Source organism: Prinia subflava, chromosome Z (assembly GCF_021018805.1).
Source record: "Prinia subflava isolate CZ2003 ecotype Zambia chromosome Z, Cam_Psub_1.2, whole genome shotgun sequence".
In the NCBI taxonomy this organism is placed as follows: domain Eukaryota; kingdom Metazoa; phylum Chordata; class Aves; order Passeriformes; family Cisticolidae; genus Prinia; species Prinia subflava.
The window spans coordinates 84,681,959-84,709,412 of record NC_086283.1 but is presented as its reverse complement, the minus strand read 5'-3'; the positions used below and the strand labels follow the sequence as shown (position 1 = coordinate 84,709,412).

At 39.7% G+C, this 27,454-nt stretch overlaps 1 protein-coding gene across 2 annotated transcripts in view; it reads left to right on the top strand.

Moving 5' to 3' along the window:
• Positions 1–27,454, top strand: part of PRLR (prolactin receptor) — a 156,742-nt gene that overhangs the window by 74,659 nt on the left and 54,629 nt on the right. The window lies entirely within an intron of this gene.

The window sequence follows — 27,454 nt, the reverse complement described above, 5'->3', positions numbered from 1 at the left end:
CATAGTTATACTTTTTTATACTGTACAAAGATTTTATTTATAAAGTGTGTGTATGAAAATGTTTAGTAAGAGATAATGAAATTAAGTGAAAATTTAATGTTAGTAGTCAGAAAGCAAAATAAAAGGAAAGTACAGTTAAATGGTGTGGGAGTATGGGGAGTATGTCAGAGAGAGTGGGGGCACATGAAAAGATCTAAACGTGCATTGGGCAGAGGGGTGAGCCTGTGAAGCTGTCCAGGAGGCTACCACCCAGCCCCAGGTCATCCAAACACAGATCAGTCTTGAATCTGACCAAGAGGCCCTCTTCTTCTACCTTCAAACCAACCAGGTCACCTTGGGGCTGTCTTGCAGCTTTCTCCTATTCTAGAAAATATAGTTAATATTGTTTACTAAAGTTGAAGGCCAGAAGAAAAAATTATTTAATGGGAAAATGTTTGTAGGGACACCTACATCCCAAAATGTTTTCCTAAAAAGACCGTATACATTCAAGAGAAGATGGTTGGGCTGGGATTATGAAAGCAAAAGTTTGTGTAAGTGGAGGTGAGGCAACTCTTGTCTACATCTCAGTGTTCTAACACGCACTTGTAATGACAGGGATTATGCTACATGTATTCCCTTATCCTTATGCTGATTTGGACTTCATAACACTTTCTGAAAACACAATCCTGGCTGTATACACAAAAGACACAATTTTTCTGTGAATTGTTTTTACTCCTGCTTAGAACCACAGGATTAAAAAAAAAGTAAAATAGCAAAAAAAAAAACCAGCTTTGAAAGAAAGGAAATGGTGACAATAAGAGACAGGTCACCATCACCCCAGTGATCAATTAATAAATAAAATTTCATTGCTCATGACTTAACTGTTGCCTAATGTTTGTTTTTCTGTGTGCATGTAGTAGGAGCATGTTGATACACTGCAGCATCTGTTAAAATACACAATCTGTGCTCCTGGAGAACTGGGAAGCTTTGGGAGTTTAAGGCCCTTTTCTGAAACAAGCAATACTCTTATCTGAACATAAAATAGGTGGTCTCATGTCATGTAAATCAAGACTCACAATATACATATGTCTGTGAAAAAGTCCTTTAGAAGTAACAGGTATTTCTGGGCTATTCTACACACAATAATAACAGCATTAAGCTTGTTTTAATGGTGATGAACATAATATCCAAGTGTGCTTGTACTGTGTTTCTGAAAGGCAGAATGCATTCTCAAGTAGCTGAGGCTTTTAAAATAATTTTTCCCTTTTCAGTAATTACAGACCAAGGAGAGAATGTTCTTACATCAGCCTTCACACAAGCTGTTAAATTAAAATAATTTTCACATCTTTGTTACTAGTAATGAGGTAGATGCCTCTATTACAGATAGCTTAAACAGGGTGCTCAAAACTAAGAAATGGGGATGTTTTAGAGCACACAGTTACCATTTGCTACATTGGTGTATTACTGGAGTTTATAATAAAGGACTATAGTCCACAGCTTCTTCATTATTGCCAGAGTCAGATGTGTGTGTGAAACATCGAAGCTGTGCCAGGAACTGGAAAACCATGTCTGGTAATTGGTGTAAAATTAGAATAAATATACCTCCACTCAGAAAGGAAGACCATGAGGATGTTTAGGACAAAAGAAAGATTTGACAGTGGTTATGAGCAGATGTTCACAGGTATTAGTTGAAACTGTGAGAAAGGCTCAGATGTACTCCTTAATAGACTACAGTCACCAAGGTATCAAGGGACATTCTATTCCAACAAGTTTTAAAAAGTGAACAATACTGAGGGCAAAGTTTAAAAGTTTCTAGCAGCAAAAAGATGAGGGAAGAAACAGCTATTTGTAAAGGGGTGTTGCTTGCCCTAGAAATTCAACAGCTGGGTAAAAGCCTCTCCAGTCCATGATGTTTAGCAGCTGGAGCCAGAGTGGGACAAAAAGAAGGATGGTAAACCACAATTTTCACATCGTGCTCCCCAACAAAACTTGCACCAAAATATCCCCACAAAACCAGTTTGAACTTTACCAAACAGCTATTCAAAGCCCCTGGCAGCCGTCAGGCCAGTGGGAGATGAGGTTAGCAGAAATACAATACCCAGCCAGCTGGAATAATATTAATAGTGGTGCTGGGTAAGACATGGCATTATTATTTGCAGCAAGTTCATTATTCACTCATATGCATATTGCTGGAATGTATAAACACTTATTAGCTCCAACAAGAAAGCTTTAACTGCTGACCAGACATGGATCTGGTCTTCAGTCCTGCAATGAGGAAAGCAAAGCTTAAAATGGGTTTAAAAATCTTGTATTTTTCATGTAGTCAGGAAGCTAGCATGGTTTTTGGAAACTTCCCCTGGGGTTGCCAGTGACAGTTTCCCTTTTCATTGACATGCCTGGAAGGTTTTCATCTCCATCTACCTCTACAAAAAACATTGTTGAGTACCAGCTGGTTTGAGATTTATTAGTCCCATTCTTATGGTGAGTTGTGGAAAATGGTAATAGCAGTGAGCTCATTGCATCAACACAGTACAAACTGCATTATGTGCCAATAAACCAATATTGATTTCATAGAGGAAGCACTGAAATAAATACAAATGAAAGCAAGCATGTCTTATTTCACAGTGGAAAGAAGGTTGTGAATTTTATCTCATGACCTGGAAGGTTCTGGTGTTTTAAAAAAGCCACCATATAGTAAAGAATAAGTAGTAAAGGGAGTAACAAAATAATTAAAAGGATCTCTCCCTCCTTGTACATAAATTATTAAACATCCCAAGTGGACTAGGAGCTGTGTTTTACAGCCTCTTTTCAAAAGCTATATAGTTTTTCTCAAGGAGTTCAAGAATTATTAAGCCACATGTTAAAAGCATGGCTAAGAACATGGCCAGAAATGGGATCAGATAGGTCTCCCAAGCAGTTCTGTCCAAGATGAAGTATGGCACAGCAGATTTCTCAGGTTGTTGAGAGACACATCACTGCCCTGAAAGGCTGTCCTTTCTCAAACCTTTAGAAGTGTTCTGTATTCCAGCCACCAGAAGAAGTAGAAGAATAATAAACTCTACTGAACACTAGGAAAAAACCAAGAAATACAGAGGAAGATGACCCATTCTACCACTAGAAAAGAAGATATACTTTAACAAGGCTGCTTTTTGTCCATGGCTGCTCCGAATAATGTGCTAGACCCATCCTGAATTTGTCTGAAGTTGCCCCAGTGTGAGCAGGCATCTCAAAAAGTTTGTTCCTTGAGATGCCATTACTGTCAGCTGTTAACATAATTTGTCCCCTGGACTAGAGTGGAAAATATTGTGTAGGTCTGAACAACTATGCTGGATCGTTGCTGCAATATGATTGAAGAGTGAGTTTGATGAATTATGTGTTGAGCCCTTTCAGCCGTGGATGATAGGTGGGGAGACATCCTGAATTTGTAAATCCAGTCTGCTATGTAAGGTATAGGTGACACCTCTGAGCTGTTCAGAGGAGTTCAGGAAGGAGTTCAGTTCTCCTTCAGGAGTTCATCATTTGTCCTAACAGGAGCCATGTTTACTGTTGCACCATGTTCAGGGGAGGCCTTTGGGTAAGTGTAATCGCCTGCCCTTGTCATTGTCACACTGGGTAATTTGAGTTAGTTTCAGAAATTTCATCACATCTATCATTTAACCAAAGGATTTTCCATTTTGTGGAAAACCCATTGCAAACTCTTCTTAGTGCCCCTGCACATATTCCTGCAAAGTTGAATTTTTTTCTAGTTTTCCATTTTAATTGGCAACATTTCCTGTATCTTGCAGCAGAGCACAGAATCCAAAGACTGACCAAATAACACTGTGCAGCAATTTGGTTGGGTTTCATCTGTCGTGTTAATGGGTGGTTATGTATCTGTTTTTTCTTCTTAATTTTTTTCTATTCATATTTAAACTTTATTACTGATATCTCTTACTAAGCAATATCTAAACTTTTGCAAGTATATGTTAATTTATGAAGTCCATGTATTTATAAATATTTATGCACACCTTACTCTATGTATTTCTGAAGTGTTTACATGTCACCATAAGCGGCTGGACTTGCACTAGAAGAAGGTGGGCATAGCACATGCCATGTCCTACCTTGTGTTAAACTCTCCTGACCCTAGAATCTACAAAAGGGCAGGGGAAAAGAGAGGCAAAGGTTTTCTTTAGACAACAGAAGATGTGGTCAGCAGTTTGTGTAGCCTGTTAGCAATTAGTGTCTTCTGTGCAGATTTTTAACAGATTTTTTTTAGCTGTACCCTCTCTGTGTTGATCACTTGATTATAAACTGCTGTGAGACACTGAAGTAAATCCATTACATGTAGCATGCAGATAAGTAATAGTAACACAGATTGCCACTGAAATGAAATATTCTTAACAGTGCTCTGGTTTCCTTCTAAAGAAACTAACAAGATTCAAAGACAGAGGATCAGTAGTGATGTCATATATCTGCACGGCGGTCAGGCTTTCAAGACAAACTCATGAAATTTTCATAAATTAGCTAGAAATGCATAGTCTGTAAGAAGCTACTGTGCAGGATGGCCAGTCCTTGGAAAATTATTTACAACTGGTTATCAGTGGGTCACTGTCTGAACAAAGGGGCAGAAACTCCTTGGTGTGGCAACTAATCTATATGTCATTAGTGACATAGATAGCATAATACCATTGTACTAGATAATGGTGAAAGGAGAGGGACTTTAGCTTATTGGAGAAGAAGAAGAGAAAAAAGTTATTTTTACATTTAAGTTGCTGTATGGTTTCTGATAAATAAAATTTGCTTGGTAGAAATAAGACTAAGGTGCTGCTCTGAAACACAGATACATAAATGCACAAATACAGGACTGAGGTAACAAGGGTTCAGGAAGGTATTGTGAGAGACTGGATTGCTAATGATTAATGACTCAAACCACACAGGTGCTGTGAGAGACTAGACTATTGGTGCTAACAGCTCGGACAACTGGCTGAGTGTTTTGCTAGTGATGCAGAGAGTGCAGAGGGGTGTGCGTACTTGGGGCTACAAGCTGGGTTTCCAGATAATGCAAGGGGCATAAGTCCTTCTTATCATGCCACTGTCCTCCCTTACATAATAACTCAGCTGTAAAAAACTCCAAAGTACCAGGACAGTCACATGTAGGATGAAGGTGTTCATCTTGTCTGATTGGCTATAATGGGCCATGACTGATTCAGCTACAATGGTAAGAGACAGTTTCAACATTTTAGAAGATGTCAAAGACTGGTGAAATGTCCTGTGATCCAGTGTTACATCATCCAGGGGAGGTACAGAGGGTGTTTCCACATAGCCTCATGACAAAGCAAAACCCATGGACCTGGTGTTTTGGGGGTTCTTTTCCTCCATCACTTGATGGATGTAGTCTGCAACCATCACCTTGACAAGACTGCAGCCACTGAGAAGACCAGATGAAGAACACTAATGGGACATTGTTGGAATCTATGGAATGGTCATATTTCTTTCTCTGTTACTTTCTTTCTCCCCTTTCTTTTTCCCTCCAACTCTCTCTCCCTCACATTTACTGTTTAATAAAAGCTGTACTGTTGACCTCAGAATACGGTCTCCATTTGCATCTTAATTTGAGTAGAGGGACCTCTCCAATCATTTTAATAATCAGATCTTAACAAGTATAAATGAGGGGTTTAGCACTACAAAAGAAGAACAGGAGTCAATAACATCATCCTTTGGTGCAAAAAGTAAATGCCATTTACAGGATGGCACCATCCTTTGGTGCAGATGGTAAATACCATTTACAGGCCAGGATTTACAAATGGGAGTGTGGTTTGAACTTTGCAAAGTGTTTCTCTTATTCACTTAAATATTTTCAAGGCCTCAGCTAAAGTACTTTGTATTTCAGAGGCACAGTGCTTCAAAAAGATAGACAGGGAGTCTGCAACAGAGTAAGAAGATTTAGAGATCTGGAGAATGTGGCATATGAGAAAAATAATCAAGACTGCTACATCTAAATAAGAGAAAATATATTTAAAGTGTTCAAAGTAGGGTCTGAGCTCGGCAGAGAGACAGGAGCAGTCTATTGCTTTTAGGCTGCAAAAGAAGTACTTGGATTAAGTTGTAGCAGGCAAGATATAGAATAGATATTAACAACATTTTATTAATATAAATACTGTATAAGTAGTCTACATTGCCTAAGGAGGTTTCAAACTTCCCCTAATTGGATAGATTAAGCAAATCTAAGGAATTATATTGGCATTGTTGATCCCTCCTTGGTGCTCTTGGGGTCTAGATGATCTCCTGAAACCTTTTCTAGTCTGAATTACTGAGAAGCTTTTATGCATGAAATTGTTAGGTTTCACATTCTTTGAAAAAGGAAATATGTCTTTGAAGTTTGTACTGTACCCCACAAAGCAATTAGATCTAGAGACTCTGGTCATCATAGAAACTGTACAGTAATCAATTTATCTAATTAGCATGTTGTGTGGAAATATAACTGTAAAACTGTCATTCCCTGTGCTGTGTGTGATGTGATGGGTTGACCTTGGCTGGCTGCCAGGTGCTCACCTAGGCCACGCAGTCATTCCCCTCCTCAGCTGGGGAGGGGAGAGAAAATAACAGCAGACTCATGGGTCAAGATAAGAACAGGAAGAGAATCATTCATCAACTATCATCACAGGCAGTTCAGGTAAAATAATTTTTTACTTTATAAAATGAGAGTAGAGAAATGAGAATAATAATGAGAAAACAAACCTAAAAAAAAGAATTTCCCTATTCCATTCTCCTTCTTAGGCTTAACTCCACTCTTTCTTTCTCTGCCTTCCCCTGAGCAATAGAGGGGAACAAAGGATGGGGGTTGTTGTCATTTCATCACACATTTTCTCTGCTGTTCCCTCTTCCTTATGTTTTTTGCCTGGTCCAGCAAGGTGTCCCTCCCATGGGAGAAGGTCCTCCATGTACTTCTCCAATGTGAGTACTTCCCATGGGTTGCGGCTCTTCACAAACTGCTCCAGTCTGGGTCCTCCACAGGGTGCAGTCCCTCAGGAACAGGCTGCTCCAGCGTGGGCCCCTTGTGGGCTCACAAGTCCTGCCAAGGAACCTGCTGCAGTGTGGGCTGCTCTGTCCATGGGCCACAGGTCCTGCCAGGAGCCTGCTCCAGCACAGGCGTCCCATGGGCTCACAGCCTCCTTTGGGCATCTCCCTGCTCCACTGTGGGATTTTCTGTGGGCTGCAGGGACAGCTGCCTCACCATTCACCTCCTTCACTGACCTCAGTACCTGCAGGTGTGTTAATCTCACACAGTCTCATTCTTCTCTCTAGCTGGAAGTGCTGCATTTTTTGTTCCCTCTTTATAAATATGTTTTCCCAGAGGTGCTACTGCCATCACTGATCCTGGCACTCAGCCATGGTCAAGAGTAAGTCCATATGGGATTCATCTGGCACTGGTTGTGTTGGACATGGGGAAAATTCTTGGCAGCTGCTCACAGAGCACCCGCTGTAACCACTCTGCTACCAAACTCTTACCACACAAACCAAATACAAGCATATTTCAGAATTACCCGGCATCATTCAAATTACCTTGGCTTGTCTGAACTTTGTTGGAAATTTGTGACAGTGACTGGTATAGGTAAAAATCTTTTTTTGTATGTATTAGTACTTTACTAGGAATCAACCATGATAATCTCTAGTTTATGATTTTAATATGTTCTTGTCACTGTAGTCACAAACAAAATTTAAGTCTAGAATGGTTGTTATTCATATCATATTTGTGAGGCCTTTGGTGGGCCTTTGGGCCTTGGGCCTTTCCTTTCAAAGTGCTGAGAAGGAGGTACTCAGCTCAGCTGATTAGTAGGGTGTATCCCATTGAACTCAGAGGTCTTGTGGGACCCAATCTGTTATGAAATGTTTTCATTAAAATGAATTTTTTAGACACTCTGTTAGACTCTGTCTAACTAGTAAGAATGTATTAACAGTATAACTTTTATGTGCCACTGCTTAGTGGTAGCCATAGTCCAGAAGAAATTACAACAAGGCTTTATGCTGAAGAACTGTAAGACAAAAACTTTGCAAACCAGAGCATTTTTAAGCAGACAACAGATGGAAGTGGGAAATTATTTACAATGCACGGTGATGTTACACAACGGTTTTTGGAAAAAATGTGGAAAAGAGTCTTTCATTAACTAAAACTTTAGGAGAAACAGGCTACATTACACAATACTAAAAACCAGCATATATTAGCTCCTGTGGAGAGGATTATATTAATGCAGTAATACTGATTTTTAAATGCTTAAGCCAATTGATTCAGAACTAGCTGGTTTATTTGTGAATGGCACTGATACTGACAGGTAGACAGGCCAGAAATATTTTGTGTTTTGGACACAAGAAATCTGAATATTATTTTGCAGCAACAATGTAACCCAGGGGTGAAGCTGATAAGGTAAAGATGTGCTTTTAAAGCAGATGGTGTTCTCTGACACTCGGGTCTTTTGAAAGCATCACCTGACCCCGTAAAAAGCATGAAAGGGATAGAAGCTATGAAGCTATTGAATCCATGTGTTTAATATCTGGTTTGATAAACAAATTCTGAACTCACAGAATATTTTTATTTTTTTAAAAAAAGCATAGTAGCCTATTTAAATTATTTTATTATTCTCCTAAGATTGAACTCCTTTTTTCTCAAAACAAACTTTGTTTCTTTGTCTTGTTCTTGTGGTTCTTAATATATTTTTAAACCAGAAATTTTAGCCACAGTAGTTGAGAGACTGGGGCATTCATTCCCATGGATTTTTACAGATTCAGTGCAAGGTCCTTGCTTTCTTTCAAATTTAAACTTTATCTTTAATAATCTATGTTTCAGTTGATTTATCTTATCCACTAGAATAAAAGTACTATCATTTTTTTTCCAATTTGAAAGAAATCTGAATAGCTACTCTGGAATCATTTCACTTCACATCACCAAGCAGTTAACAGGTGTTAATATCTAACAGAAATGAAAATTAAATAGTTTCATTCTGTCAGTAGTTTCACTCTTCATAAATAATACTGTATTAATGTAGCAAGGATCCTGGCTGTCCAGTATTACAGATTAATGTTTCTGCTGCTGTACTGTGTTCAGCATTTTGCTCTCTGGTTCATTTAATGTATAATAACTCTTCAAGGAGGAATAGTCCAAATAGGCTAAATTGAGATACAGAAGTTGAGGCTCGTCTACAATTCAGTGCTAATGCATTGTAGTTTGAGAGATGGGTCAGAGAATCCCTGGACTTTTTAATGTGATCATGCCTATTCTTGCTGGAGTACATGAGGCAGGTCCTGTAAAGAGAGGTAAACAAAAAATCGACATAGATAATTAGCTGTGTCTGACTTCCTTTCTGCAGTGCATTCTGTGACAGGCAAGGAGTACTGTAAGGAGTAAAATTTATTTAATTTATGAGGGACAGGTTGTTTCACTGCTGTGTTGTAGAAAATTAACTGTAATGGACTTCATAAATCTCAAGAAGATCTGGATTCCTATGTAAGGTTGTTAGGAGTGAGATAAGATAGAGATGGGGCCCAGAGATGTTTTAAAATCATAGTGTATTATAAAAGTAGGACAGGCATTGCTGTGAACATTTGGGAGGAACAGGGAAGGAGATACAAAAAAGATATTTCAACATTTCTATGGGTTTGAGAAATTGCTAGAAAGGAAAGCAGTCCAGAAAGCCTGGGACATAGAAACGGACATGGCTCAGAGATTTTTATGTCTGATAAAAACTGAGTAGTCTAAGTCTGAAGGATGGAAGCAACAAGGCACCATCAGAAGGGTTTGGAAGATTGCTAACACATAATGAGAAGTGTTTTCATTTTTCTTTTTGTGAAATGAAGGGACAGTACAAAAGTATGTTGTCAGGGCAATACAGAACTGTTGATAGCAAAACTTTCGTGAAACAACTTACTTAGATTGTTTTCAAAGATGCAGGATCAAGATATTCCAGAGGACCTCCCATTCAAGTGTTCATATATAATACAGAACATTAACTAAAGCAGATAAACTATCAGAACAAGGTAGGTTTTCATATAAAAAGGTGGAGAGAACTATTTCAGAAAATTTCAGGAGCTCTGTAGCTGAGGAAAAGAAGACTTGCATTCAGATTCTTGATCTGAATCAAGAAACAGAAGGTCTTGAGCTTGTATTTTCTATAATCTACTATTATGCTGTTTGAATATTTGGGAAAATGTTCTTTCCTACATGAAACAAAGTTGTAATGATCTTTGTTTTCCTTCTTCAAATATGAATCTATAAAAGCAGTGAAAGCTGTGCTTCAGCCCTGCCAAAGGATTTCACTTCTCTGCATCTGTTAACATCTGTTGCTCCCATGTCAGACCTCAGGTCTGAGTTCCGTTCCACAGTATCCCAAAATACAACTCTGAGTGGTCCAGTACCAAAGTCTTTAAACATGATCCTTAACAGTATACAGACTGACACATCAGTGTACACCAAAATACACCATTCACTGTTACAGATCAATTAGGCTGGAAAAGACCTCTGAGATCATTGAGTCTGTAGGAGGGCATCTTGGCCCTGTAACAAGAGCTTATCTCTTGTTTGTTAACTGGTCAGATAACTCAAACAGGACAAGCTGTGTTGTAGTGAGGTATTCCGGCACCACGGAGTTAACTGTGATCTGGCATCTCCCAACTGCCAATAGAGAGAGATCTGGAGGATAAGCTGGATTTCTGACAACAGATACCTCACTTTACAAACTATGAAAGCTACACCAAAGCTTTCACAAAGCAGAAATATTCTACATGTTCTCTGAAAAAGTGGGGAGTTTCTCACCTGACCAGGGACCCCTGCTTCACAGTTACTCCTCTGGAGGCTGAGTGAAGGAATCTGTCTGCATTATTGACATATTGGTAAGTTACATTTGGCCCCTAATCAATACTATTTGTTTTTCTAGATTTAATATAGGTACAACCTTAATATTGTGCACTCTTTTATGTTATGCTATAATCTATGAGTCGTACTTTTAATTTTATGCTTTGCAGTAAGTACCTCTGATTAAGATCTTTTGTTTGTTATCTATGGTCTGTTTAATAAAAAATAGACCTGATTTACCATCCCTAGAACTTGCATGCCAGAGTGATTTCTTAAATTTAAGCACTTGCCAGAGATCTGAAGCTCCCTCTTGTCCCATGACAGAGTCCAGCCTATGACCCAACACCACTGTGTCAACCAGACCTTGGCACTGAGAGCCACATTCGATCTTTCCTGAAACACTTGCAGGGATGTTGGCACCACCACGTTCCTGGACAGTCCATTCTAATATCTAATCACATTTCTGTGAAGAATTTCTTTGTCACATTCAACCTAAACCTCATCTGCAACAACTTTAGACTATGCCCTCTTGATCTGTCACCAGCTGCCTGGCTGAAGATGCTGCCCCCCACCTGGTTATACCCTCCTTTCAGGGAGCTGTAGAGAGTGATAAGGTCTCCCCCAGGCCTCCTCCAGGCTGAACATCCTCAGCTCCCACAGCTGATTCTGACAGGACTTGTGCTCCACACCCTTCTCAGTTCTACTGTCCTTCTCTGTCACTGCTGAGGAGATCCTGGAAGCAAAGGAATGGTGAACACCTGCTTGCTGTTTCCTGACTCATGTAAAAATTAATTTACAAGTTCAGACTAGAGTTCTGGAATGCTCTAGAAGGAGGAGGAGAGTAACTATTTTTCCTCCCTTTTCCTGTCCCTGCAGTGCAGGCTCAGCTGAGCAGCTGTATTGGTGTTCATCATTGTGTTGTAGAATTAAACCCTTAGCATTTGGAAGAGAGGTCACTGTAACCTACACTCCTTGTGTAAACAATGTCTGAGTTGAGGACTATTACCCTGTTGCTGGGGAGCTGCTGCCTTGGTCCTGGTCGCTGATAGTGGATAGTGCTTAACACAAACCTGAAATTTTTACTTTCTATAAATGAGGAATCACAACTTTATGTGGCCTATACATCCAAAGACAGGTAGTCTAGAGTGTATGGGCTAGATTCTACAAATAGAAGATAATTTTTACTGTGTCTGTAGGACTTTGTCCCCCCAGATAATTTTTCCACCTGACCATAAAACTTTCTGACTATGGGAAGACAGTAGCCACAGCTTAAGAATCAACACCATGTTCCAAAATATTTTTCTTCTCTAAATTTGGTCTAGTTACCCCGTTGCATGGAGATTCTTACTGCTACTTTTAAAAAGTTGCTCTTTATGTCTTTAGCTGATTTTAATCTTCTGTTCAAAGTCTCTCTATGATTAGCTCAAATAACATCTAAGTCTTCCCAGCTCATGGAGGAGTGTGTGGCTATTTTCTGTGATACAGATAGCTGAGCCAAATATCAGCCAGGTTTAGAAGCTCTTTGGTTTTGTGATGGACTCTTTTTACAATTCTTGCTCAGTAAATCCATGAAAGTCTGGTTATGTCATCACAGTTACACTAGGATTTACGGCATCAACTGTTTTCATTCAAAGAGGCACAAGGGATTATTGCTGCTGGTAATAAGCAATAGTCATGAGTACCTCAAAAAATGTCTTTACTGTATTTCCAGTCATGTTTTGCATTTCAGCTCACTGCATGTCAAGAGGCTGATGCTTACTAGGTTCAACAGGTCACTGACTATGCAGAGAGAACCTTAAAGGATGTAAACAATCCATTTTTTATTAGAATAGACATATTTTAGTAGTACTTTGATAGCAGGCAGTAAAAAAATAGTTTTTCATTGGCTTTGACATTTTACCTTTTAGCTACATCCTCAAAGCCAAATCAAAACTTCACAGGGATTATCCTTAGTGTTTACCTGAAACAAAGTGCTTTAAACAGATTGGGTTTAAGTGTTATTGCATGAGAATTCAAACAATTTCCACTTCCTCCCTTGTTACTTGACTGATATTCATTGGGTTCATTCAAGGGGATAAAAAACTAACAAAAATAATTTGCTCTGCAAAAACAAAAGTGATTAGTTTTAGTTCCTTGAACTGATTCATTGCAGATTTATGGAAATGGTGTTGAGAGAAGTAGAAATACCTGGAGTTTGTTGTTCAGGCCTGCTGAAATTATTTGAAGAACTGTACTACACAAACTGACTTGCCTGTTCAGCATCACCAAAAAAGACTAGAAGAAAATTACCCCCTACTACAAAATATTAACTTTTTTTCCCATGGGTTGACATCTGTAATTTATGAGTAGGCTGGAGCTTGTTCTAACAATCACTGTCTGCAGAGAGAAATTTCTTTTGAAGGTGAATGTCCATTTGCCATGCTGACCCCTTGCTGTTTTAGCGCTAGAGTAATTCTGTGTGTTGAAATCCTGTGCCCTATTTTGGTTTATACCTCATACCACGCTTTAGGTGTTTTCCTCTGTTCTAATCCAAATAAGGAAAAAGTTAATATTATATTGAGTTTTATGAGAATAGCTTTAGACTGGTATAACTAGAATGATTGCCTTTCCTTTGCTCAAAATGTCTGGTCTCTTTCCTAACTAATAATCTCAATCCTGTTCTGCTGCCAGAATGAAATAAGCACCTGTATTATTTAATCAGCCTCTTGAATGTGGAGCAGTCAGTGTCCAATGACTGATGACTGGCAGCTCATTAACTACCCTATTAGCTGCCTCATGGGAAAAACTAAAAGAGATTAAATCAACAAATTAAGGACTTTGTTGCCATTTATTTGTTTATTTATTTCAGCTGCATAATTTTAATGAGTTAGTTATTTACTTTTCCCTGCAGTTCACATCTTCCTACTATTGGCACTACTGTGGGTTAAGCTGAAGCAAGAAAAATTTTAGTAAATCAGTGTCATGCTACGAACAGTTTCATCAGGTTTGATAAAGCACTGGTGGATTAAAAACTGCCTCTGGTCTCGTCGGTTCTGCTGCTTTTCCCCTGGGAGGCCTCCCGCGCTCAGCGTGGATGGGAGGCTCTTTCCAAGCACCCTGAGAGCCGGGCCCGGCCGTCGCGGCGGGCAGGCCGGGCTGCCGCTCTGGCAGCGCAGTCCCGCTCGGCTGCAGAGCCGAGTAGGGGTTAGTCCTGGCTTTGCTGGGCGGCCCAAAGCCCGCATGAGCGTTTCCCAGCAGCTGGGACACAAACACACCGCCGGGCAGCAGCCGCGGCCTGCCAAGCGCCGTGGTCCGTGTGGGGCAGATGACGCGCGGGCCCCTCTCGCCGTTTGTTTCCCCGTTGCCTTGGTCCCCAGCTGTACTGAAGGGATTCGCCTCAAGAAGCTGGACATGTTGGGTTTTTTTCCCCTTTAGAGAATCTGTTAATGCAAACATTCTAATGCAAACATTACAAAGCAGATATCTTAACCTGTCACGCATCAAATGAAATCAAATGTCATGACTTGCACTGAGGCTCTCTTCCGTGTTGGCTAAAATAGAAGACAGGAGTTAAAAATACATAGACCGTCTTTCTCTGTGTTAGTTTTTACAGACAAGCAGAGGCTTTATCTTTGTGTAGCTAGTTGAAGAATGCCACAGGAAAGGTACATGGTGCAGTAAACCACCATGCCAGCAAAATATCAAGATTGCAGGTGCAGGGAAAGGGCAGTTTGTTCAAAAATCCAGTCAAATCTCAACATAGAGATCCCCTCCCTGGAGATATTCTTACAAGTATGCTTTCTGCTAGAACACTATTAACTTACGTAATCTTAAAATCTCTAAAGCTTAAAAACACCCTGACACTATTACAACTGACCAGAATTCAAAAATAAATTTGATGAGAGGAATGTATATTTAAACAACTGCATTGTTCTTTATAAAAAGACATATGGTGAATCTTACAGGCTAGCTATGAGGGCTGATCTTATTCTAGTTATAGAGAAAAATAAAATGAAAAATCATTCTATCCTGAATATTTTTAGGTATTCTTAAAATTTTCCATTGGATATTTTTATAAGAAAATATATTATTTTCTTCTTAATTTAAGTATACTTAAGACTGTTTTAGTAGAAAAAAAGGCTTTTCACAAGCTTTTAAGAGGGCTCAGTACTAGTAAAATTTTATCTTGTCCATGTCCTTGAGTTTCCAGGTTTCAAATATACATTGTTGTTTCTATATTGCAATCTCTAATCCTCTCAGTTCCCACAAAAATTGGACATGATCTAGCAGGCAGAAACATTAGAGGTAGGTGTAGTTCTTTTGAGTTCAGTGTAAGAAAACAGCCAACTTTTTTTTTTTTTTTCTTTTTTTTTTTTCTTTTTTTGGCAGAATCAGGCTTTGCTGGGTAAGAATACATTACAGAATCTAATGCAGAATCGAATCGCTGAAATTTAATTACATTAGTTGTTTTTTAATTTAATTTTGTTAAGCCATAACAAATCCAAATTGGAAAAGAATACTAAAACTCTTCTTAAGCTACAGGGACCACGTTAAATCCTAAAGCGTGATCTATTTGTAACAGTTCTGGAAGTTTTGAGTTACAGTAAATGATTTTAAGTTTAGAAAAATCCACACTAAATCTCCAAAGGGTTTCTTAGAGGCATTCTCAAAAGATCTCCAGAGAGATCAATACTGACTGCATTTGCTTCTGCCTGGTTAAGTCTTGAAGATGAAAGAGAAAACAAAATCACACAGAGTTAACAGACCAACAATTGTCATTTAGGTAAATGAAGGTGGGAAGGAGGTAATCATATTGTGGTAGTTTGGGTCACACCGTGGAGCTCTTTGTACAGGACATAAAGCCTGGTTAGGTACAAACCAGTACCTGAGTAATGAAAGTAATGAGACTATTGCTGACTCAGAACTGCTTTGACAAAGAGCAGCTTCCAGGATAGCAACACCCTTTCTGTGCTGAGCATGATTCTCCCCCAGGATGAGTTATCAGGGATGATGACAAGGACTGTCTGGTAGGCATCCACAGGGAGAAGCAGTGCATGGGCTGACAACTGACATGGCACAGTCTTTGTGCCAATTGACAGGGGAAAGCCACAACACTGCACTTCAGCCAGGAGATTTGGAGTCAATGAAGGTTTCTGAAATCGGTGGAGACTGCCTGAGAACAGACCATGGTAAAATCAGTTACTTCTGCCCTTTCTCTGGATGAAACAGATTATCTCGAGTTACTTGATTTAGTGCATGAAATGTATTTGCCTCAAATGTGCAAATGGTACTGCATGTTCTGATTTCTTTTGTTCTTGTACTCTGTGACTGCCAATAACTTGGGATTTGCTTGCATAATAAGAACTAGGCTATGTGGAGTTGTTGGATAGAGCCCTACTGTGAGTACCCCCTTAGAAGCTTAAGCTGTGTGCAAACTACTGCTGACATAAAATTCATATTAACCTAGAATTACAAAATATTTCTGTATCGTGCTATCACCAAAAATCTATGTAATCTTAGAACTGAGTTTTAAATGGAGCATTATCCCAAGAAAATTAATTTCCACTGTTCAAAGTTAAACTGTGAAGCAGGTTACTTAAGTATTGGAATAAACAACCTCGATGTCAGTAAGTATCCACTCTATTTTGTGATTAATGAAAAGAAACACCAAATTGAAAGCAAATTCTTAAATGGAAACTCATGGAAAAGCACTTCAGACTTTGTTAAGGAGCAGATTTAGGATCAAATCCACTTAAAAATTATTTGCAACTAAATTTTATTCAATATAGTAAAACTCCCTGAGGCGTTGAATGGTGTGTTATTTTGCTATTTTATTGTTTGTCTTTTTCTTTCACATAAGCACAATACTAAATCTATATATGTAGGCAATTCCTTTTTAAGTATTTTCCTTAGGTTTATGTAACGAAGTTGAACAAGCAAAGCCTGAAAGACCATCTGAAAACATTGTATTTCTTTATAAACTAGTATCACCAGACAAAAAGCTTTTTTTTTTTACAATAATCTGTTCTCAAAAAAGCAATGTTTGTTTGCTTGACATTTTCATTTTGATGTAAATGTGAATAACTTTGTGGGATTTGCGAGAATTTTGTTCCTTGAACAGAAGAAACCTGAGTATATAGCTTCAAACTGTATGTGAGAAAGCAGATATTTCAGGTTTTTAAAAAAAACACCAAACATTTACTTTTAAAATTGTAGAATATTTTTGACAGAGCTGAAATGATGAATTGATAAAAATCTGGGCTAAATCCAGCTTTTTAAAGACAATGCCAGATTTGAGAACCACAAAACCAAGAGTGTTTTAGCCACAGTAACAGAAATCCAGGCTGCTAATACAGAATATACTGCCTACAGATCTTAGAACAGTGACGCAAATTGCTAGCACACAGCAACACACTGAGTCGGGTTTCAACATTGTTTTTCATTTCATAAACACATACAGATTTCAGTAGATGTTTAAATTTTCTCCAGCACTGGTTTGCACAGTTATAAATCACTTGGAGTTGGTGTTTTTCAAGGTTTTTGCATAAGAGTTCTTTCCTGAGATGATTTGATGAGCTCCCAAGTAATCTGCTAATGTTGAGTAATGGGGAATCTCCATCACGTAATTTTGTGGAATTGGTATAAGAAAACAGAGCATGGAATGATAAAGTCTGTTCTCAGATATTACAAGATAACCCAAGATTGCTGTGTACATAAAAACTATATTAAAGGAGATGTTGGAAGAAAATTATGCAAATTTGTACTGGCTAGAGTAATTTAGAATATATGGGGAACTTCAAAACAGCTCTGAGCAGAATAAAATGTTGAAGCTATTTGAGTTAGACTGACTGCTACTTGTCTATGTATAAGTGCAGTGAGTCTTATCCAACTTCAGTGAAACACCTTTTCTTTACAGATGGGAAACTACAAGATTGAGAAGTGGGATTTAGAAAATAATTTGTAGGACTGGACCTCACTACATAATAAACAGTAGCAATGAAAGAAAGCTCTTTTGAGGAGAGGGTTAGCTCTGAAATTCCTCAGGATGAGTGTTGGATCTGAATCTTTAATACTTGTTTAAAACAATGACTGAGATTGGACTAATAACAAAAATTACTGTTTGAGCCAGCAACTCATTAGTTGGAAACACAGACTAATTGCTTTGATAAGCGCAAGTCTAGGAGTGTTGGCTTGATGTAGCTGAATTACTCTAGTGAAATTGGAGGAGTATTAATGATGTTATTTAAAGTTCTAGTGAAGATGTCAAAGTAATTTTTGAAGTTTTTCTTGTTCTCAACCAAGGAATGTGGATTAAAATTTGATCAGGTGCAAAGAAAGCTTCTATTCTTACTATTCTAGTAGCTTTTCTTACAAGAAGATATCACCAAAATAGTATTTTTATCCTAGCAAAAAAATGCAAGAAGGAATACAATCATAGAATGGTCAGTGTGGGAAAGCATCTTTTAAGATCACCAAGCTCCAATCCTCTGTATCATGGGCAGGGATATCACAGCCCCGTCCATCCAATTGTCTGCCATCTGTGAAGGGGTATGGTGTCTCTTCATAACATGTTATAGAGTGTGGGAAGAAGGCCAGGTGGAGGCTTTAACACTAAAGACAGAAAAAAAATGAAAATGTAATACTCTGATCTGAACCATAAACAAGCAGATGTAAAAAAGAGAATAAACTTTAGGAGAGAATTGGAAGATAATTCTTTTCCCTTAAAGCAGGTGGAGATCTGATCACTTTCCAGTAACAACACAGTCAGAGTCAAAGAAGTAGCTACTTTAAAAATAATCTTGAGTAGCTAATTAAGAGGGTTGTGCAGTATGATTATTTATAATAGCAGGTGATTTGTCTGATTCAGGTGCTTTTGTCCAGCAGCTGCTCCAAGTTGTTGTCTCTGTGAGGGTGGATCTATAGATTAGTCTGTGGATGGCAAATCACAGATATTACAAATCTACATTAACTCAAAAATAATTATTTTGAAGACTGAACCATGATGCCAGTGTCAGCTCTTTGTCATTGTGTGGTTCAGCTATTATTTTGGTTGCCTTAGCACATACTTTCATTGCAGGTCTAGGCACTGGTAAGAGCTGATTCTTGTATGCAGCAATATTAGGTTTTTCTCTCTTTAAAGCCTTTGACGTATCAAGGAAGATTATGAAAGGCTGAACTATGGCATTGTGAAGCTAAGGTGATGCCTGTTGTGGGAAGAAAATACTTCATGGCACCCAGAGAGGCTGTGATGCCCTCAGGCACTGCCTGCTTCTACAGTGGCTGGGCAATTCCTGCAGGACAGGTCTGGCCAGTGTTCCTGATGTGTTCTTGACTGCATTTACCAATGTGTGCAAGTGAGAGGGAAGTGCTTGGGATAAAAAGTGAGGAAGGAGGAAAGACACAGGGGTACAATTACACCTTTCAAATGCCTCTTCATAGTCACAGTCACCCATGTTAGTTATAAATGTTACTGAGTTTCTAAAGCCCTGTTTTGTTGACCTCTTGCCCAGGTCAGTACAGGTTACCACACTGATAAGTGAGGAAATTGCCTTGAACTTGCACTTTCTGTGCACTACTGCTTTTCTTTCATGTTAGCCTCTGCTAAATGTCTTAGAAGCTTTGCTTAGAGAATGTGCCTAACTGACAAAATAAATAGAGGGTTATGAAGAAGAAATGTTATATATGTCTCTATAGCCCAGATCAGTACAATAGAGATAGGCTTTTCACATCATTCTCTTAGTTTTTTACTCCTTTTTTAAAAATCAGGGATCCAGTAACATTCCTGACCATGTCCAAAACTGTGGAAATTTGCAGTGTGCACTCAAGGGGGAGTAGTGATTACATAAACACTTCTGGGGTTTACACACTTCCCACAGAACTTGTGAATCCCTTGTGTGATAGTCTTTTCCAATAAAGGAAGCTGTATAAGCATTTATCATCCAACATAGCAATATCCTATAGTTTAGTGGGGCAGGCAGCTTGCCTGGCTTCTGCAGAGTGCCGTTTGACATTTTTTTAGCATTGGCAAGTTCAGAAAGGGTTGTGTTGGGTGACTTTGTCCACAGCAGCCCTCAGAGTGATGGGCTGTGTTTTGGTAGCTAGAAAGGTGCTGGTAACACAGCAGTGTTTTGGCTACTACCAGGCACCCTCACACAGCATTGAGGCTGCGTCTCCAACATTCCCCCTCCGTGGGCCAAGAGCTTGGAAGGGGACACAGACATTACAGCTGAACCAAGCTAAACAAGGAGATATTCTATTGCATGTTGTCTGCTTGGAAATAAAACTAAGGCAAAGGAAGGGAACAACAATTATTAGGGCATTTATCTTCCAGAGTAACCTCTATGTGTGGTGAGGACCTGCTTCCTAGAATGTAGATGGACATAGCCTTCTGGTGGGAAGTAGTGAATTAATGTGTTTGTTTTCCCTTGCTTCTCTGTGTAGACTTTTCTTTTGCTTTACTAAACTACCAAAGCTAGTGGCTTATTTAAGTAGGCAGCCTGATGAGAACAAATACATTTATGTATTCTATTCAAGAAGTTGAGCTACTTTTTCTGTAGTCTCTGCTGTCTCCATTCATAAACTCTCAGAGAAATTCACAGTTTGAATTTCAAGTGATCAATTATTTAATTGTCTGGGTTTCGCATATGACTGAGTGCAGCTAACAAACACTTCTGTAAAAGGGGAGGTCCTCTTCGCCCACTCCTCCCTCCACTTCTTTATTCCTACCTACCTATGAGTACTACCACTTTTGCACCATCTTTGGTGCTCACTGTACTACTTATGAAGCTGATTTAACTTGTTAGCCTGACAGAAGGCTTTTGCCAAGGTAGTTTGTCAGTGTGGATCTCAGCTGGCACATGGAGACGTGGGAGCATGTGTCCAGGAGCAATGCGTGTGAGGAAAGTGAAACTCCCACTTCATTGATCCACATCGTCGAGATGCCCTGGCTGTAATCTCAAACACAAAATATTCTGCCCAGCAAGGAACTAGATGAAGACAAAAGGTTGTCATGGTGTCAGAGACATGTATGTTCATAATTTGTATCAGGGCACAGCCCACAGTGCCCAAATAAGCCTAGAGACAGTAGCCAGGTTCAGTCATGAGTCCAGACAGACAGACAATCTATAGAAATGAGGCATGTCAGGGATCAAGCTGAGAGCTCAGGTTGAAGGGTCAGGGTCCAGAATAGTGGGGCAGCTGGCCCAGGCACAGGCATGGCTGCAGCACAGCTCAGGTGGGGTCAGAACGAGCCCTCAGATCTCAGTCACTGCAGAGAGAAATGGAAGAGACTATCCCTGGGCTCAGCAGATTTCTTGGCAGACTTTTCTGGAAGGGCTGTTCTCAAAGCTGGGCCCTTACCCCAGCATTACCATTACTGAAGCAGAGGTACTCAACACCCCAGCTGGGAAGGTAGAAAGGGAGTGTTTGGAACCTGGAAGCTTTCAAAAAACATGTATTAGCTCAGAGTTAGAACTGCAGTGTAGTAAGAGAGGTTTTGATGTATCAGGGGACAGTCCTGTAGTACCTATAATGTCTGACTTTTCTATTCTCCATAGTATAGAGAAGCAGATAGTACAGTAACTCTAAACATTTGCTTTCTCCAGAAACAAGAGGATGGTGTGTTTGGAGGAAAATAGTCACCTACAATTGAATTTACCCACATCTTTTATGGTAGCTCCCTCCATACCCAGTTAATAGAAACTTCCCATAGATGAGCTGTGCTGTGCATTCATGGTTGGCAATCTTGTTCTCTGCTCTGCATCAGCCAAGAGTGGGGAAGATGGACCATAAGATCCAGGATCTCCCTTTCATGTATTCATGAACCAACCATAAACAAACACAGAATTTACAGGAGTTCATAAGGGACTGTGGTTCTCCTTCAGATTCATAAAGCCTTTAAAAAACTCCACATGTATAAAACAGGAGAAAACTGTTATGACCCACCCCCACAAAGGAGAGTGACCCAGTTCTTGTTAATAGATCCCTTTGGACAGATTAGAGTGAATGATTGGTGTTTGTAAATTTATACATGTAGGGTTTATTTTAGAACAACTTGGTTGCAATTGAAAGTAGAGATGTAGCCTTTTGGCTATTATTACCTATAGTAATATGATAACATAAAAGCATAAAAATATCACTTGAGAAACATATATGGAAAAGAAAGAAAAGGAAACTATAAGAGTAGAAGATCTCACCTGAAGGTCTCATGATGAATCTTGGTTATTGGAATTTCCATATCTGTTGGTCAACAGTCTTGTCAAATTGATGATTGCAGGCTGAATTTGTTGGGTGATGGGAATCCCAAGAAAATTCCTCAGAACACAAAATCTACTGGATTTATATCAGCTTAGGTTCAGGTGAAAATGCCCAGGTACCTCCTCTGGGGCGAGGAGTTTCACACTGAATGATGTAGTGTTGTGGATCATGGGACAATCTGGGAGTCTTTGACACCTTCTAAGATGTTACAGCACCTGTGATGTCAGCACAGTTGAGTCCATCATGGCCTGTCTCCAGAGATTAATACCTTCAGGCTGCAGTGTCTGGCACTTTCTGGCAGGGGTTATCACGGCTGAGTTCCCTTGAGTAAGGCCAAAGAGACAAGGCTCACCTCAGGGGTTTGCCTTTCTGTGTCTCATTGAACACCCAGCTGTAGCCTGAGGTGGGCTGTGCTGCCCTCTGCACTGAGGTGGTTACTTTGCACATCAGCAGCCATCAGAATCTGTGTCTCTCTTCCAGAATTATTTGTGGACACATTCTTCTCCTCAGGCCTGGGCTGGTTGGACAATAGTATACCCCCTTTATCATATCTCAAGTCCAAATTCCAATTAGTAGATGAATTTGGGGAAGGGTGGGCTTTAGTTCTCACAGACAAAAAGCTCCTTCTTTACAATTTGCAGTAGTGGGCAGAAGTCCGTCAATGATTTTAGCAATGTTTAAGTCATTAACCATTTCAATCTCTCACAAACACACAGGTTTGGAAAATTCTAGTTCTATCTTTCACTCAATTAGTGAAAGACGTGACTATGACATGGCTAATAAATGATGAATAATTCATAATGATATTTAAAGAAAAATGTGATCTAAACCCAGCTTACATTTTAAATGTTCTGGCCTTTCAAAAGAATGTACTTGTCATCATAACATAGTGGAATTGTTCTCTGAAGTAAATTGAAATAATACACTTGGTCTTTAGAAATGTGTTTGGGTGGTCAGAGCTCTCTGTTGACTAAATTTTTAAAGAAGATTTTCTAATATTTATTCTGCATTAAGGTATTAAAACTGTGTTTGGTCCACATTAAAAAAGGGGCAAAGTTTTATATTCTACTGTCGTCATTTAGTAAATAATTATGTGGCTCTCCATCAGCAGTCTTGACTTAGTCTTAGAGAATATACCTAATGTAATTCTTTTTTCATGCCGCCTGTCATCCTGAGTCAGTATGACTGATTCCAGAACAACGTTCTGTTCCAGTATCCTGCAAGTCAGCCAAGACTAGATAGTGATGGGAGAACAAAAAGGTTGTACTTGAGTCATTCTTTTCAGTCTACATGTACCATCTACATGTACAATCCTTTTTCACTACAATCAGAAAACAACTAATTTTTCTGCATCACAGGAATAAAATCAAAATATGTCTCTAAGGAATACACATCTTGGAAGTTATATAATTTTTTAAAGGTTATAAACTATGTGTCTGGTATTAAATCTTGTTTAATAAGTAATATGTAAATGTGTGTAGTTCAAAAGAATTTTCACTCAGATCTAGTTTAAGATTATGTCAACTGCTAGAGGTAGAGCAGGTAGAGAGTAGATTGATAGTGGCTGCCTTAAGTCTATCAGACATTTTAAATTAAATTTCAAGCAGACCCACTTTTTTGTAAAGCTTCTAAGGATGAAAATATACTTCTGCAAATTCATTGCCCCTGTGCATGAGATTTGAATATATGGGCAAAGGTCAATTTTTGTATTCTGGATTTTTTAAGATTCCTGTAAGAATCTTAAATTTAGAAGACCTCTTGAATGTGGTGAGGATGTCTGCCTTCATTTCCATAGGAATACCTCTAATTAGAGGTATCCTAATCTCTAAGTGTTTTTCTGCAATTTTCTCTTTGTCCTTCTTCTGCCTCATATAAGTAAGACTCAAAGGGTTTTGATCATCATCTCTCATTGTGTAATTCAACTCACCACATTCTACAGTGATGAAAGGACTTCTCACTTTGAAGTACAAAGTCTTTGATTTTGCTTTTGTCAGCTAGGGTCAAAGCATCTTTCGTAATAAATGTCCTTTCTAAACCAATTGCAAATACCTATTGATCCCTGACTCTAAATTGTTCCTCTAATCTGACAATTGGATTTGACATGATCTTATCATGGTACTCACCATCTTTTATTTGACTGAGTCATGAGCAAGTGTTCCAGCCACACCACTCAGGTTGCAAAAGACAAAGGACGGGGACAGGGAGAATGAAGAAACATCTGCTGTAGGAGAAAATCAGGCTCAAGGACATCTAAGGAACCTGAAGGTGAACAGGTCCATGGGGCCTGATGAGATGTGTATGTGGATCCTGAGGGAACTGGCAGATGAATTGTCTAAGCCATTAACCACCGCATTTAAGAACTAGTGGCAGTTCAGTAAAGTTCCCACTGACTTTAAAAAAAAAAAAAAAAAAAAAAAAAAAAAGAGGAGAGAAACAGAACCCAAAGTGGGGGAAAAGGGAAGGGGCTGGAAACTACCAGGCTGACCAGTCTCACCTCAGTGTCCACTAAGATCATAGCACTGATCCTCCTGGAAGTTGTGCTAAAGTATGTGGAAAATACAGAGGGGATTTGTGACAGCCAGCAAGGCTTCAGTAAGGGCAGATCACACCAGACAAATTTGGTGGCCTTCTAGAAAGGGGTTATAATACTGGTGGATAAGGAAAGAGTGACTGCCACAACATCCTCTACCTGGAGTTGTACAAATCATTTGACTCTGTTCCCCACAACATCCTTGTGTCAGAACTGGAGAGACATGGATTTGGTGGATGGACCATTCAGTGGATAAGGAACTGGCAGATCAATATCCAAGTGGAGACCAGTGACAAGCGGTGACCCTCAGGGGTTGGGGTTGGTCCCGCTGGTTGGGACCAGCACTGTTCAACACCTTTGTTGGTGACATGGGATTGAGGACAACCTCCCCAAGTTCACTGATGACACCGGGCTGTGTGGTGTGGTCACCACTCTGGAGGGAAGGGAGCCTGCAGAGGGACTGGACAGGCTGGAGAAATGGGCGTGTGAGAACCTCATGAAGTTCAACAAGGCCAGGTGCCAGGTCCTGCACCTGGGTCAGGGCAGTCCCAAGCACAAACACAGGCTGGGCATGAACAGACCCAGAGCAGCCCTGCCCAGAAGGACTTGGGGGTGCTCTGGGTGAGGGGCTGGACACGCCCCGGCCATGGCACTCACAGCCCAGAGAGCCAAACGTGTCCTGGGCTGCATCCAGAGCCCCGTGGGCAGCAGGGGAGGGAGGGGATTCTGCCCCTCTGCTCTGCTCTGCTGAGACCCAGCTGGAGCTCTGCATCCAGAGCTGGGGTCCCAGCATGGGAAGGACAGGGATTTGTTGGAGAGAGCCCGGAGGAGAGAAACAAGATGTTTAGGGGGACAGAGAACCATCTTAATAAGACAAGCTGAAAGAGTTGCAGTTTTTCATCTGGGAGAAAAGAAGGCTCTGGAGTGACATTATAGCACCTCTCAGTACCTAAAGGGGCTATAAGAAAACTGGAGAGGGATTTTTCACAAGGGTTTGTAGTGATATGATAAGTAAGAATGGCTTCAAACTGAGAGAGGGTTGCTTTAGATTGCATATGGGAAGGAGTTCTTTACTGTGAGGATGGTAAAACACTGGCACATGTTTCACAGAGAAACTGTGGATGCCCCATACCTGGCAGTATTCAAGGTCAGGTTGGAAGGGGCTTTGAGTAACCTGGTCTAGTGGAAGGTGTCCCTGCTCATGGCAGAGGGCTGGAACAAGATAATTTATGAGCAGAAATCATGTCTGCAACTGTTCCTCTTTTTTGTGTGTAAGTATGAGTTGTTCCAGTTTTAAATTTCATTAGGTCAGGAAAAGAGGGTGATGCATTAGAGGGCTGCTGAACAATGATCTGAGAAGAATGTAATGACTTTATGAAGCCTGCATATACTTATGTCCATGAAGTGCAATTATTACAAATTGGATTTTGTGAATTTATTGTGTGCATTCATCAAGCTTTAAAGGACCTGTGAGAAGAACAGATCTGAAGACAATCAAGTGTCTTAACATCTTTCAACAAAGCTTTTGAGGGTTGTGCTTTCTCTATAACAAAGCACTTCAAAGATTCTGCCAGAAGGACACACTTGTGTAGTCAGGTCTTGGAATTAAATAAGAAAAAAGAGCACTAAAGAAAAAAACTTTTTTGGATTAAGGAAATGGGAGGTGTACTTGTCAGGTGATGTTCTCATTGGAACAGTCTCAGGTCCTGAAGAGAGAAGTTGAGGCCCTCACTTGCTCTCAGGGAATGGTAGGGCTTAGAGAAAGAGTGTGTGTAAATTAACTTTTTAGGATGAGGCAATCCAAGAACCATTGCTTTCAGGGCATGCAGAGGCTGTCGCAGTGCTCAAGAGGAGAAGCTGAAGCCATGGAAAGCCTTAAATTAAAGGAAAGAACATTTCCTCAAATTCAGTCTCCTCCAATACTTGAGCACACTGTTTTTGTGACCCTAATAGCATCTGCAGATAGACCACATCATTTTTCAGGTGTTGGAGTATTAATTTGGGAATGTGAAAGGTCCTTCTGGGCCTTATTTCATGCATTCTGAATTATCTATTCTGCCTTTTTAGAGACATTTCTGGGTGTGACTGACCCAGAAGTCAGTCGGCATCATTTGACAACAAGGTAGTCATTAAAGGTTTGGAGCTATTCTAGCTTTGGCAAGCTCTGATCTTGTAACTTTTCCTGTAGCAATCATGCTCAAGTCCACCCACTAACTCTGCATTTCTGTGATCATTGCTGTCCTAATACCACTCCTTTTTCCACAGAGGCAACATTACCAGCTGTGCCAGAAATTTTGTCAAGAAATATATAACTATAGCTGTTCTCTGGAGAAGTCCTGACAACATTGCATCATACTCTGGTAACTTACCAGCCACTCTGAACAGTTAGTGTTCAGCATTGTTATATACTCCATGAAGCAGTGAGATTTATGTATTTCAGGATTTCAGAGTCTACATCTAGGCTGTGATGCTAGCTTATTTCCATGCAGAGGTTTAAACTCAAGAAATGAATGTTCTGACCTTGATTCTTATTTCCTGTGCTCGGCTCTGCTCTCATATGGAATGATTCCATATTCTGGTGACAGCTTCGTACCAGTTATGAAGTTGCACTGTCAGATCATTTAAGACCTACTGATATTATCCATAAAATCAGCTTCATACAAGCCTGCATAAAATACTGGAAATCAGCTGAATGCTTTGCAGTCTGTGAAAGGACAGTAAAGTGCAATGGCCCTGGTTGTTTGTGTCTCCTGGCCCACATCTAAGCTGTTGCCAAGCCTAACTTTTGGTTACAGTACCAGGAGTCTATGAGGAAAAGATCATGCTTAAGTTTTGCAGCACCGTGACTGTTCTTGCCTTGTCTTTTACTTGAGAATCTAAATCTACTC